The sequence below is a fragment of the Oncorhynchus keta genome, chromosome 21 (genome assembly GCF_023373465.1).
Source record: "Oncorhynchus keta strain PuntledgeMale-10-30-2019 chromosome 21, Oket_V2, whole genome shotgun sequence".
Lineage (NCBI taxonomy): Eukaryota > Metazoa > Chordata > Actinopteri > Salmoniformes > Salmonidae > Oncorhynchus > Oncorhynchus keta.
The window spans coordinates 34,631,340-34,646,226 of NC_068441.1; the positions used below are offsets into that span (position 1 = coordinate 34,631,340).

The 14,887-nt window shown below is 45.8% G+C and overlaps 1 protein-coding gene across 7 annotated transcripts in view; it reads right to left on the reverse strand.

The window, feature by feature from the left end:
• Positions 1-14,887, reverse strand: part of LOC118399689 (neurofascin-like) — a 183,155-nt gene that overhangs the window by 110,022 nt on the left and 58,246 nt on the right. For 5 of the 7 annotated variants that reach the window (XM_052473751.1, XM_052473752.1, XM_052473748.1 and 2 more), the window contains exon 1: positions 74-197. The exons of the other annotated variants lie outside the window; for them this stretch is intronic. The gene's annotated coding sequence lies outside the window, so the exon portion shown is untranslated. Of the gene's footprint in view, positions 1-73; positions 198-14,887 lie in introns of those variants that run through there. 7 annotated transcript variants of the gene reach the window in all.

Below are 14,887 nucleotides of genomic sequence, written 5' to 3' on the forward strand. Positions count from 1 at the left end.
CAGAGCTCGCTAACAAAAGCCTCTGCACAGACAGCTCAACACACACACACACCTCTAAAGAGAGACAAGTTACCTCTTTTGGAGACGGTTTCCTGACCAGGTGAAATACTGCTTCACTCTCTCTCTCTGTCCTCCTAGGCTCTGACTCGTTCCACACACACACACACACACACACACAGCTCCTCCATCTGCCTCCGCCCCCTTGCCTTCTCCATGCCCACCTCATGAATTATTAATTAGCCCCAGGGCAAACACGCTCCACTGCTTGAACGGACACACACACGCACCCACACAGGCTCGCTCACAGATAAATACACACCTACAGCTTACACACACACACAAACATACACACACACAGCCAAACCCAGCCAAAGACACACAAATGCATCTACACACAAGCACACACACATATATACATACATGACCACATAAAAGCCTAAACACACGTCATCGTGAAAACACATGCAGAGCATACTCATACTCCTATATAAAGACACAGACAATCAGGCGTGAACACAGACCACGAACAAACACACACATTAACACTTGCCCACACACACACACGCACACACACAGTTCCATCCTCCCAGGCGTAGCTGGAGATGTAGCCCATCGAGGATGAACCTCAGCTGGGAGGGATTACAGCACTGTCATGGCCAACCCTTCCATGACTGGAGGGGTCAGGCAGGCCAGAGAGATCATGTGGGTGGGTGTATGTTTATCAGACCATGCCTCCATGCTGCTCCTCCCTTCGCATAGGCTGAAACTCAAACGGGAAGTACCCGTGGTAAGGACTGTTAAACGCTGGTCTGACCAATCGGAATCCATGCTACAATATTACATTTACATTACATTTAAGTAATTTAGCAGACGCTCTTATCCAGAGCGACTTACAAATTGGTGCATTCACCTTATGACATCCAGTGGAACAGCCACTTTACAATAGTGCATCTAAATCTTTTAAGGGGGGGGGGGTGAGAAGGATTACTTTATCCTATCCTAGGTATTCCTTAAAGAGGTGGGGTTTCAGGTGTCTCCGGAAGGTGGTGATTGACTCCGCTGTCCTGGCGTCGTGAGGGAGTTTGTTCCACCATTGGGGGCCAGAGCAGCGAACAGTTTTGACTGGGCTGAGCGGGAACTGTACTTCCTCAGTGGTAGGGAGGCGAGCAGGCCAGAGGTGGATGAACGCAGTGCCCTTGTTTGGGTGTAGGGCCTGATCAGAGCCTGGATGTACTGAGGTGCCGTTCCCCTCACAGCTCCGTAGGCAAGCACCATGGTCTTGTAGCGGATGCGAGCTTCAACTGGAAGCCAGTGGAGAGAGCGGAGGAGCGGGGGCGTGAGAGAACTTGGGAAGGTTGAACACCAGACGGGCTGCGGCGTTCTGGATGAGTTGTAGGGGTTTAATGGCACAGGCAGGGAGCCCAGCCAACAGCGAGTTGCAGTAATCCAGACGGGAGATGACAAGTGCCTGGATTAGGACCTGCGCCGCTTCCTGTGTGAGGCAGGGTCGTACTCTGCGGATGTTGTAGAGCATGAACCTACAGGAACGGGCCACCGCCTTGATGTTAGTTGAGAACGACAGGGTGTTGTCCAGGATCACGCCAAGGTTCTTAGCGCTCTGGGAGGAGGACACAATGGAGTTGTCAACCGTGATGGCGAGATCATGGAACGGGCAGTCCTTCCCCGGGAGGAAGAGCAGCTTCGTCTTGCCGAGGTTCAGCTTGAGGTGGTGATCCGTCATCCACACTGATATGTCTGCCAGACATGCAGAGATGCGATTCGCCACCTGGTCATCAGAAGGGGGAAAGGAGAAGATTAATTGTGTGTCGTCTGCATAGCAATGATAGGAGAGACCATGTGAGGTTATGACAGAGCCAAGTGACTTGGTGTATAGCGAGAATAGGAGAGGGCCTAGAACAGAGCCCTGGGGGACACCAGTGGTGAGAGCGCGTGGTGAGGAGACAGATTCTCGCCACGCCACCTGGTAGGAGCGACCTGTCAGGTAGGACGCAATCCAAGCGTGGGCCGCGCCGGAGATGCCCAACTCGGAGAGGGTGGAGAGGAGGATCTGATGGTTCACAGTATCGAAGGCAGCCAATAGGTCTAGAAGGATGAGAGCAGAGGAGAGAGAGTTAGCTTTAGCAGTGCGGAGCGCCTCCGTGATACAGAGAAGAGCAGTCTCAGTTGAATGACTAGTCTTGAAACCTGACTGATTTGGATCAAGAAGGTCATTCTGAGAGAGATAGCGGTAGAGCTGGCCAAGGACGGCACGTTCAAGAGTTTTGGAGAGAAAAGAAAGAAGGGATACTGGTCTGTAGTTGTTGACATCGGAGGGATCGAGTGTTGGTTTTTTCAGAAGGGGTGCAACTCTCGCTCTCTTGAAGACGGAAGGGACGTAGCCAGCGGTCAGGGATGAGTTGATGAGCGAGGTGAGGTAAGGGAGAAGGTCTCCGGAAATGGTCTGGATATTGTTTTGATCATGGGGACTGTGATATGTTCCGGGTTGCCTCTGAGAATAACATTAACGTATACACAGACATGGTGACGGAGTTCATCACTGTGACTACTAAAACCTACCCAAACCAAAAACCGTGGCTAGATAGCATCACTTGAGCAAAACTGAAAGTGCAAACCACCGCATTTAACAACAGCAAGGTGGCTGGGAATATGGTTACAAACAGTAGTACAAACAGTCCAGATATGCCCTTCATAAGGCAATCAAAATGTCAGTACAGAGACAAAGTGGAGTCGCAATTCAATGGCTCAGGCACATGACGTATATGGCAGGGACTCCGGACAATCACCAATTATAAAGGGAAAACACAGAAGTCTTGCTCCCGGACAAGCTAAACACCTTCTTTGCCAACTTTGAGCTTTCGCTCCCCTTGGCTGACATGAGTAAGACATTTAAGCGCGTTAACACTCGCAAGGCTGCCGGCCCAGACGGCATCCCTAGACGCATCCTCAGAGCATGCGCAGACCAGCTGGCTAGAGTGTTTACAGACATGTTCAATCTCTCCCTATCCCAGTCTGTTGTACCCACTTGCTATAAAATGTCCACCATTGTTCCTGTACCCAAGAAAGCGGAGATCAAATCAAATTTTATTTATATAGCCCTTCGTACATCAGCTGATATTTCAAAGTGCTGTACAGAAACCCAGCCTAAAACCCCAAACAGCAAGCAATGCAGGTGTAGAAGCACGGTGGCTAGGAAAAACTCCCTAGAAAGGCCAAAACCTAGGAAGAAACCTAGAGAGGAACCAGGCTATGTGGGGTGGCCAGTCCTCTTCTGGCTGTGCCGGGTGGAGATTATAACAGAGCATGGCCAAGATGTTAAAATGTTCATAAATGACCAGCATGGTCGAATAATAACAAGGCAGAACAGTTGAAACTGGAGCAGCGGCACAGTCAGGTGGACTGGGGACAGCAAGGAGTCATCATGTCAGGTCGTCCTGGGGCACGGTCCTTGGGCTCAGGTCCTCCGAGAGAGAGAAAGAAAGAGAGAATTAGAGAGAGCATATGTGGGGTGGCCAGTCCTCTTCTGGCTGTGCCGGGTGGAGATTATAACAGAACATGGCCAAGATGTTCAAATGTTCATAAATGACCAGCATGGTCAAATAATAGTAAGGCAGAACAGTTGAAACTGGAGCAGCAGCATGGCCAGGTGGACTGGGGACAGCAAGGAGTCATCATGTCAGGTAGTCCTGGGGCATGGTCCTAGGGCTCAGGTCAGCTGAAACTGGAGCAGCAGCATGGCCAAGTGGACTGGGGACAGCAAGGAGCCATCATGTCAGGTAGTCCTGGGGCATGATCCTAGGGCTCAGGTCCTCCGAGAGAGAGAAAGAAAGAAGGAGAGAATTAGAGAACGCACACTTAGATTCACACAGGACACTGAATAGGACAGGAGAAGTACTCCAGATATAACAAACTGACCCTAGCCCCCCGACACAAACTACTGCAGCATAAATACTAGAGGCTGAGACAGGAGGGGTCAGGAGACACTGTGGCCCCATCCGAGGACACCCCCGGACAGGGCCAAACAGGAAGGATATAACCCCACCCACTTTGCCAAAGCACAGCCCCCACACCACTAGAGGGATATCTTCAACCACCAACTTACCATCCTGAGACAAGGCTGAGTATAGCCCACAAAGATCTCCGCCACGGCACAACCCAAGGGGGGGGGGGCGCCAACCCAGACAGGATGACCACAACAGTGAATCAACTAACTCAGGTGACGCACCCCCTGCAGGGACGGCATGAGAGAGCCCCAGTAAGCCAGTGACTCAGCCCCTGTAAATAGGCAGAGAATCCCAGTGGAAAGAGAGGAACTGGCCAGGCAGAGACAGCAAGGGCGTTGCTCCAGAGCCTTTCCGTTCACCTTCCCACTCCTGGGCCAGACTACACTACAATATGACCCACTGAAGAGATGAGTCTTCAGTAAAGACTTAAAGGTTGAGACCGAGTTTGCGTCTCTGACATGGGTAGGCAGACGTTCCATAAAAATGGAGCTCTATAGGAGAAAGCCCTGCCTCCAGCTGTTTGCTTAGAAATTCTAGGGACAATTAGGAGGCCTGCGTCTTGTGACCGTAGCGTACGTGTAGGTATGTATGGCAGGACCAAATCAGAGAGATAGGTAGGAGCAAGCCCATGTAATACTTTGTAGGTTAGCAGTAAAACCTTGAAATCAGCCCTTGCTTTGACAGGAAGCCAGTGTTGAGAGGCTAGCACTGGAGTAATATGATCAGATTTTTTGGTTCTAGTCAGGATTCTAGCAGCCGTATTTAGCACTAACTGAAGTTTATTTAGTGCTTTAACCGGGTAGCCGGAAAGTAGAGCATTGCAGTAGTGTAACCTAGAAGTGACAAAAGCATGGATTAATTTTTCTGCATCATTTTTGGACAGAAAGTTTCTGATTTTTGCAATATTACGTAGATGGAAAAAAGCTGTCCTCGAAATGGTCTTGATATGTTCTTCAAAAGAGAGATCAGGGCCCAGAGTAACGCCGAGGTCCTTCACAGTTTTATTTGAGACGACTGTACAACCATTAAGATTAATTGTCAGATTCAACAGAAGATAACTGAACTAAATGACTATCGCCCCGTAGCACTCACTTCTGTTATCATGAAGTGCTTTAAGAGGCTAGTTAAGGCTTATATCACCTCCACCTTATCTGTCACCCTAGACCCACTTCAATTTGCTTACCGCCCCAATAGATACACAGATGACACAATCACCATCGAACTGCACACTGCCCTATACCATCTGGACAAAATAAATACATATGTAAGAACGCTGTTCATTGACTACACCTCAGCCTTCAACACCATAGTACCCTCCAAGCTCATTATTAATCTTGGGGCCCTGGGTCTGAACCCCGTCTTGTGCAACTGGGTCCTGGACATCCTGATGGGCCACCCCCAGGTGGTAAAGGTGGGAAACACCACTTCGCTGATCCTCAACACAGGGGCCCCACAAGGGTGCGTGCTCAGCCCCCTCCTGTACTCTCCAACTCAATCATCAAGTTTGCAGATGACACAAGTGGTAGGCCTGATTACCAACGACAACGAGACAGCCCACAGGGAAGAGGTGAGGGCCCAGGTGGAGTGGTGCCAGGAAAATAACCTCTCCCTCAACCTCAACAAAACAATGGAGCTAATCTTAGATTTCAGGAGACAGCAGGAGGGAGCACTTGAAAAACTTCAAGTTCCTCGTTGTACACATCACTGACAATCTGAAATGGCCCATCCACACAGACAGTATGGTGAAGAAGGTGCATCAGCCCCTCTTCAACCTCAGGAGGCTGAAGAAATTCTGCTTGGCCAATAAGGCCCTCACAAACGTTTACAATTGAGAGGCTGTATCACTGACTGGTACGGTAACTGCACCGTCTGCAACCGCAGGGCTCTACAGAGGGTGGTGTGGTCTGCCCAACGCATCACCGGGGAACATAATGAACATATAATAATGTTTACAAAATACAAGTCGTATAAATACAAGGCCACAAATACGGACCGCAATACAATAAACATTTACTCACAAACAAACACGGGGGAACAGAGGGTTCAATAATGAACAAGTAATTGGGGGATTGAAACCAGGTATGAAAGACAAAGACAAAACAAATGGATAATGAAAAGTGGATCGGCGATGGCTAGAAGGCCGGTGACGTCGACCGCCGAACGCCGCCCGAACGGAGAGGGACCGGAGAGGGACCGACTTCAGCGGAAATCGTGACAGATCTGTACTTCTCCCCAACTTTGTCCCTGACCTGTTAAGAGAGCTCCTTGGTCTTCATGGTGCTGCTTGCTTGGTGGTGCCCCTTGCTTAGTGGTGTTGCAGAGATTATGTGACAGATCATGTGACACTTAGATTGCACACAGGTGGACTTTATTGAACTAATTATGTGACTTCTGAAGGTAATTGGTTGCACCAGATCTTATTTAGGGGCTTCATAGCAAAGGGGGTGAATACATATGCACGTACCACACATTTTTTGAAACAAGTTATTTTTTTCACTTCACTGATTTGCACTATTTTGTGTATTTGTGTCCATTACATGATATCTAAATACAAATCCATTTAAATTACAGGTTGTAATGAAACAAAATAGGGAAAACGCCAAGGGGGATGAATACTTTTGCAATGTATATGCTGTATTCTAGTCAAGGTCTACCCTATTCAACTATTATATCCATATACAGTTCATAATGTCTAAACATTCCATGACATATATACTGTATATATTTATACTCTGGACTTGCTCGTCCTAATAGTTATATATTTCTTAATTAGATTATTTTACTTTTTATATTTGTGTGTATTGTTGTGTATTGTTAGATATTACTGCACTGTTGGAGATAGAAACACTAGCATTTCGCAACACCAGCAATAACACCTGCTAAATATGTGCATGCGACCAATAAAATGTTATTTGATTTAGATTTTATTTTCATCCGTGCGTGATCAGGGGCCTGTGTGCATGTGCGAGGAGGGGGCAGTTAGGGTGGATGTGTGTGTCCGTAGAGGGATCGAGGGAGTGTGTGTGAGGTGTATCTAAGAGAGCATAGAGCATGTTAAATATCCCCAACAGCATCTTGAGTAGGCTAGAGGTCACAGAGAGCAGCAAGAGAAGAGGGGGACAGGAAGCAGGACAGGGGTGGGGGGTAGAGAAAGCAGTACTTTCTTGTTAAAGGAGATTGGAGGGTGAATGAGATGGGCGGTGATGGGGGTGGGTAGATATCCCCCCGTAGCGTCTTGGATTATTGACCTCCTCACCTCGTCCGGCATTTCACCTCCAGTCTGTCTACTCCCGCTCTCATCTCCGCTTATCCTTATGCAATCACCCTTACCCAACCAATCAATAACCCCTTCCCCTTCCCACCAGTAACATGCTATTGACCCTCCTCACCTCGTCCGGCATTTCACCTCCCGTCTGTCTACTCCCGCTCTCATCTCCACTTATCCTTATGCAATCACCCTTACCCAACCAATCAATAACCCCCTCCCCTTCCCTCCCCTTCCCACCAGTAACATGCTAATGACCCTCCTCGCATATGATTAAACCGTATGCTAACCTAACAACAGCCTACCCCAACCCCCTCACACACACTAAGAAAAATCCCGAACAGAAAAACAATGTTTTGTTTTTTCCCCCCACAAAATTCAAATCACAGTGCGGCTGGCTCGCCTGCTCTTCTCTAATGATGCGACTGCGTGTTCAGTCTTCGGCCTGTTGCGTGTAGAATATCCTAGCCTATTCATTGATGACAGGCCATGATTTACTAGAAGACATTGCAAGACAAGAAATTGTGAAATACAGCTTTCTATAGCGAGATAGAGATTTTGATTGCCGATAGATAGTCCTAGTGCAAGGTTCTGACTCTGTTTGCGTGGTGGCCGACCTGCCTATACTGTGACCCTCCCCTCTCTCTCCGTCCCTCACTAACCCGCTATGAAAGATGCAAGTGTTTGTGTTCTCGGAAGTACGGCAACTAATCAGTCGCCTCTGTTCCAAAAATACAGAATCTTAGGAGTCGATTCCTAGAGGAAAATGTCATGGTAAGTCACAGTATTTAACTAACTTTAAAGTAGTTCTGGTCACCTAGTGATGGAAGTTAGTCCCACATTCCTTGCAGACAAGTAAAATGCCTGTTCAGTGGCCCTTCGAAACTACAGTATCTCCAGAGAAGGTTTTGTGTTTCAAAATCTGTAGTGTACACTTTCAGACAAACAAACATATGCACACGCAAGCACACACGTTACCCCATCCCATGAACTCTAGCATATCTTTGTTTATTAAACCCTGTTTGAGGCCAATCACCCTGGGATGCTTATACTGCTTTATACAGCACACACACACACACACACACACACACACACACACACACACACACACACACACATTGACCTTTGAATGCATAAATAGATGTTCAGATGAACAGATCAGATGGTGTAATAATTCTAATCTGAGACATAAGACGTCTTGCTTTCCCATGCTGACCCTCTCAGATGACTCAGCTTTAGATTCTGTTCAGGAGCCAAATAAAGAGAAATACTGTATAAAAAAACAACCTCATTATTTATCTGGCTAAAAGAACAGAAAGGCTATTAAAGGTTCACTCTGCAAGTCCCATTTCCCTATGCTCTCTCAATTCAATTCAAGGGCTTCATTGGCATGGGAAACACATGTTAACATTGTCAAAACAAGTGAAATAGATAATAAACTAAAGTGAAATAAACAATAAAAATGTACAGTAAACATTGCACTAAAAGAAGTTTCAAAAGAATAATGATGTCAAATGATGTACAGGTTTTGTAACAATGTGCAAATATTGAAAGTACAAAAGGGCAAATACAGTACCTTGCGAAAGTATTCGGCCCCCTTGAACTTTGCGACCTTTTGCCACATTTCAGGCTTCAAACATAAAGATATAAAACTGTATTTTTTTGTGAAGAATCAACAACAAGTGGGACACAATCATGAAGTGGAACGACATTTATTGGATATTTCCAACTTTTTTAACAAATCAAAAACTGAAAAATTGGTTGTGCATAATTATTCAGCCCCCTTAAGTTAATACTTTGTAGCGCCACCTTTTGCTGCGATTACAGCTGTAAGTCGCTTGGGGTATGTCTCTATCAGTTTCGAGAGACTGACATTTTTTCCCATTCCTCCTTGCAAAACAGCTCGAGCTCAGTGAGGTTAGATGGAGAGCATTTGTGAACAGCAGTTTTCAGTTCTTTCCACAGATTCTCGATTGGATTCAGGTCTGGACTTTGACTTGGCCATTCTAACACCTGGATATGTTTATTTTTGAACCATTCCATTGTAGATTTTGCTTTATGTTTTGGATCATTGTCTTGTTGGAAGACAAATCTCCGTCCCAGTCTCAGGTCTTTTGCAGACTCCATCAGGTTTTCTTCCAGAATGGTCCTGTATTTGGCAAACTTTAAACAACACTTTTTATGGATATCTTTAAGAAATGGCTTTCTTCTTGCCACTCTTCCATAAAGGCCAGATTTGTGCAATATACGACTGATTGTTGTCCTATGGACAGAGTCTCCCACCTCAGCTGTAGATCTCTGCAGTTCATCCAGAGTGATCATGGGCCTCTTGGCTGCATCTCTGATCAGTCTTCTCCTTGTATGAGCTGAAAGTTTAGAGGGACGGCCAGGTCTTGGTAGATTTGCAGTGGTCTGATACTCCTTCCATTTCAATATTATCGCTTGCACAGTGCTCCTTGGGATGTTTAAAGCTTGGGAAATCTTTTTGTATCCAAACCGGCTTTAAACTTCTTCACAACAGTATCTCGGACCTGCCCGGTGTGTTCCTTGTTCTTCATGATGCTCTCTGCGCTTTTAACGGACCTCTGAGACTATCACAGTGCAGGTGCATTTATACGGAGACTTGATTACACACAGGTGGATTGTATTTATCATCATTAGTCATTTAGATCAACATTGGATCATTCAGAGATCCTCACTGAACTTCTGGAGAGAGTTTGCTGCACTGAAAGTAAAGGGGCTGAATAATTTTGCATGCCCAATTTTTCAGTTTTTGATTTGTTAAAAAAGTTTGAAATATCCAATAAATGTCTTTCCACTTCATGATTGTGTCCCACTTGTTGTTGATTCTTCACAAAAAAATACAGTTTTATATCTTTATGTTTGAAGCCTGAAATGTGGCAAAAGGTCGAAAATTTCAAGGGGGCCGAATACTTTCACAAGGCACTGTAAATAAGCATAAATATGGGTTGTATTTACAATGGTGTTTCTTCTTCACTGGTTGCCCTTTTCTTGTGGCAACAGGTCACAAATATTGCTGCTGTGATGGCACACTGGTATTTCACCCAGAAGATATGAGAGTTTAGCTAAATTGGGTTTGTTTAAAAATTATTTGTGGATCTGTGTAATCTGAGGGAAATATGTGTCTCTAATATGTCTCACTCTCTCTCTGCGTCAACAAAAGTGGGTCTATCTAAAGGCCACAAGAATGGAGGGAGAATGCCTCACATTTCTTCCTCTGCTGACATCTGTAGTGTGGGCTCCTATGTTAACCAGTCCAGAGGTTATTGGGGTGGTCAATGGAGGATCTATGTTAACCAGTTCAGAGGTTATTTGGGTGGTCAATGGAGGATCTATGTTTACCAGTCCAGAGGATATTGGGGTGGTCAATGGAGGATCTATGTTAACCAGTCCAGAGGATATTGGGGTGGTCAATGGAGGATCTATGTTAACCAGTCCAGAGGTTATTGGGGTGGTCAATGGAGGATCTATGTTAACCAGTCCAGAGGATATTGGGGTGGTCAATGGAGGATCTATGTTAACCAGTCCAGAGGTTATTGGGGTGGTCAATGGAGGATCTATGTTAACCAGTCCAGAAGTTATTGGGGTGGTCAATGGAGGATCTAGGTTAACCAGTCCAGAGGTTATTGGGGTGGTCAATGGAGGATCTATGTTAACCAGTCCAGAAGTTATTGGGGTGGTCAATGGAGGATCTAGGTTAACCAGTCCAGAGGTTATTGGGGTGGTCAATGGAGGATCTATGTTAACCAGTCCAGAGGTTATTGGGGTGGTCAATGGAGGATCTATGTTAACCAGTCCAGAGGTTATTGGGGTGGTCAATGGAGGATCTATGTTAACCAGTCCAGAAGTTATTGGGGTGGTCAATGGAGGATCTAGGTTAACCAGTCCAGAGGTTATTGGGGTGGTCAATGGAGAATCTATGTTAACCAGTCCAGAGGTTATTGGGGTGGTCAATGGAGGATCTATGTTAACCAGTCCAGAGGATATTGGGGTGGTCAATGGAGGATCTATGTTAACCAGTCCAGAGGATATTGGGGTGGTCAATGGAGGATCTATGTTAACCAGTCCAGAGGTTATTGGGGTGGTCAATGGAGGATCTATGTTAACCAGTCCAGAGGATATTGGGGTGGTCAATGGAGGATCTATGTTAACCAGTCCAGAGGATATTGGGGTGGTCAATGGAGGATCTATGTTAACCAGTCCAGAGGATATTGGGTTGGTCAATGGAGGATCTATGTTAACCAGTCCAGAGGTTATTGGGGTGGTCAATGGAGGATCTATGTTAACCAGTCCAGAGGATATTGGGGTGGTCAATGGAGGATCTATGTTAACCAGTCCAGAGGTTATTGGGGTGGTCAATGGAGGATCTATGTTTACCAGTCCAGAAGGTTTGCATATAGAGAATAGATAAGAAAAAACTTGAGCGGAAAAGAGACTGACCAATAGATTGTCCAAGCTTATTATGTATTAGAGGTCGACCGATTAATCGGAATGGCTGATTAATTAGGGCCCTTTTCAAGTTTTCATAACAATTGGAAATCTGTATTTTTGGACACCGATTTTGTATTTTTTTTACACCTTTATTTAATCCTTATTTAACTTGGCAAGTCAGTTAAGAACACATTCTTATTTTCAGTGATGGCATAGGAACGGTGGGTTAACTGCCTTGTTCAGGGGCAGAACGACAGATTTGTACCTTATCCGCTCGGGGATTCAATCTTGCAACCTTACAGTTAACTAGTCCAATGCTCTAACCACCTGATTACATTGCACTCCATGAGGAGCCTGCCTGTTACGCAAATGCAGTAAGCCAAGGTAAGTTGCTAGCTAGCATTAAACTTATCTTGTAAAAAACAATCAATCAATCATAATCACTAGTTAACTACACATGGTTGATGATATTACCAGTTTGTCTAGCGTGTCCTGCGTTGCATATAATCGATGCGGTGCGTATCATTGCTCCAATGTGTACCTAACCATAAACATCAATGCCTTTCTTAAAATCGCATTTCACTGAAAGAATAAACGTCTTGTTTTCGAGATGATAGTTTCCGGATTCGACCATATTAATGACCTAGGGCTCGTATTTCTGTGTGTTATATCATAATTAAGTCTATTATTTGATATTTGATAGAGCAGTCTGACTGAGCGGTGGTAGGTAGCAGCAGGCTCGTGAGGATTCATTCAAACAGCACTTTCGTGCATTTTTACAGCAGCTCGTCGCTGTGCTTCAAGCATTGAGCTGTTCATGACTTCAAGCCTATCAACTCCTGAGATTAGGCTGGTGTAACCGAGGTGAAATGGCTAGCTAGTTAGCGGGGTGCGCGCTAATAGCGTTTCAAACGTTACTCGCTCTGAGACTTGGAGTAGTTATTCCCCTTGCCCTGCATGGGTAACGCTGCTTCGAGGGTGGCTGTTGTCGATGTGTTCCTGGTTCGAGCCCAGGTAGGAGCGAGGAGAGGGACGGAAGCTATACTGTTACACTGGCAATACTATGGTGCCTTTAAGAACATCCATTAGTCAGAGGTAAATGACATACAAATGGTATAGAGAGAAATTGTCCTATAATTCCTATAATAACTACAACCTAAAACTTCTTACCTGGGAATATTGAAGACTCATGTTAAAAGGAACCACCAGCTTTCATATGTTCTCATGTTCTGAGCAAGGAACTTAAACGTTAGCTTTCTTACATGGCACATATTGCACTTTTACTTTCTTCTCCAACACTTTGTTTTTGCATTATTTAAACCAAATTGAACATGTTTCATTATTTATTTGAGGCTAAATGGATTTTAGTATCTGGGGAGACCATCATTTGCATCATGCAGTGCGACACATCTCCTTCACATAGAGTTGATCAGGCTGTTGATTGTGGCCTGTGGAATGTTGTCCTACTCATCTTCAATGTCTATGTGAAGTTGCTGGATATTGGTGGGAACTGGAACATGCTGTCGTACACGTCGATCCAGAGCAACCCAAACATGTTCAAATGGGTGACATTTCTGGTGAGTATACAGGTCATGGAAGAACTGGGACATTTTCAGATTCCTGGAATTGTCTACAGATCCTTGTCATATGGGGCCATGCATTACCATGCTGAAACATGAGGTGATGGCGGTGGATGAATTTCACAAAAATGGGCCTCAGGATCTCGTTACAGTATCTCTGTGCATTCAAGTTGACATCGATAAAAAGCAATTGTGTTAATTTATTCCGTAGCTTTTGCCTGCCCATACCATAACCCCACAGTCACCACGGGGCACTCTGTTTACAATGTTGAAATCATCAAAACGCTAGCCCACACGACACTGTCTGCCATCTTCCGGTACAGTTGAAAACGGAGAACACACTTCTCCAGCGTGCCAGTGGCCATCAAAGGTGAACATTTGCCCACTGAAGTCGGTTACGACACCCAACTGCAGTCAGGTCAAGTCCCTGGGTAGGACCACGAGTACGCAGATGAGCTTCCCTGAGATGGTTTCTGACAGTTTGTGCAGAAATTCTGCGGTTGTGCAAACCTACAGTTTCACCAGCTGTCTTGGTGGCTGGTCTCAGAAAATCTTGCTGGTGAAGAAGCCAGATGTGGAGGTCCTGGGCTGGTGTGGTTACACATGGTCTGCGGTTGTGAGGCCAGTTGGACATACTGCCAAACTCTCTAAAACGATGTTGGAAGCGACTTATGGTAGAGAAATTAACATTCAGCTTTCTGGCAACTGCTCTGGTGGACAATCCTGCAGTCCACATGCCAATTCCACGCTCCCTCAAAATTTGAGTAATCTGTGGCATTGTGTTGTAAGACAAAACCGCACACTTTAGAGTGGCCTTTTATTGTCCCCAGCACAAGCCGCTCCTGTGTAATGATCATGCTGTTAAATCAGCTTCTTGATATGCCACACTTGTCAGTTGGGTGGATTATCTCTGCAAAGGAGCCATGCTCACTATAACAGGGATGGAAACAAATTTGTTCCCAACATTTTTGAGAACATTTCTGGAATCTTTTACTTTAGCTCATGACATGACATCACACTTTACATGTTGCATGTATAATTTGTTCAGTTTAAAATGGCCCTTCTCATCGGCATCAGGTACCACACTAATTGAGCTGTTTAAATATTTAGAGCTACAGAGATAGGGAGGAAATGAAAGAACAGAGGGAGGGAGTAAAAATGAGGGTGAGAGCTGGAGGGAGATAGAGGGACATGGAACACAGAGAGAACTGGAGGGAGATAGAGGGACACGGAACACAGAGAGCTGGAGGGAGATAGAGGGACATGGAACACAGAGAGCTGGAGGGAGATAGAGGGACATGGAACACAGAGAGCTGGAGGGAGATAGAGGGACACGGAACACAGAGAGCTGGAGGGAGATAGAGGGACATGGAACACAGAGAGCTGGAGGGAGATAGAGGGACATGGAACACAGAGAGCTGGAGGGAGATAGAGGGACACGGAACACAGAGAGCTGGAGGGAGATAGAGGGACACGGAACACAGAGAGCTGGAGGGAGATAGAGGGACACGGAACACAGAGAGCTGGAGGGAGATAGAGGGACATGGAACACAGAGAGAGCTGGAGGG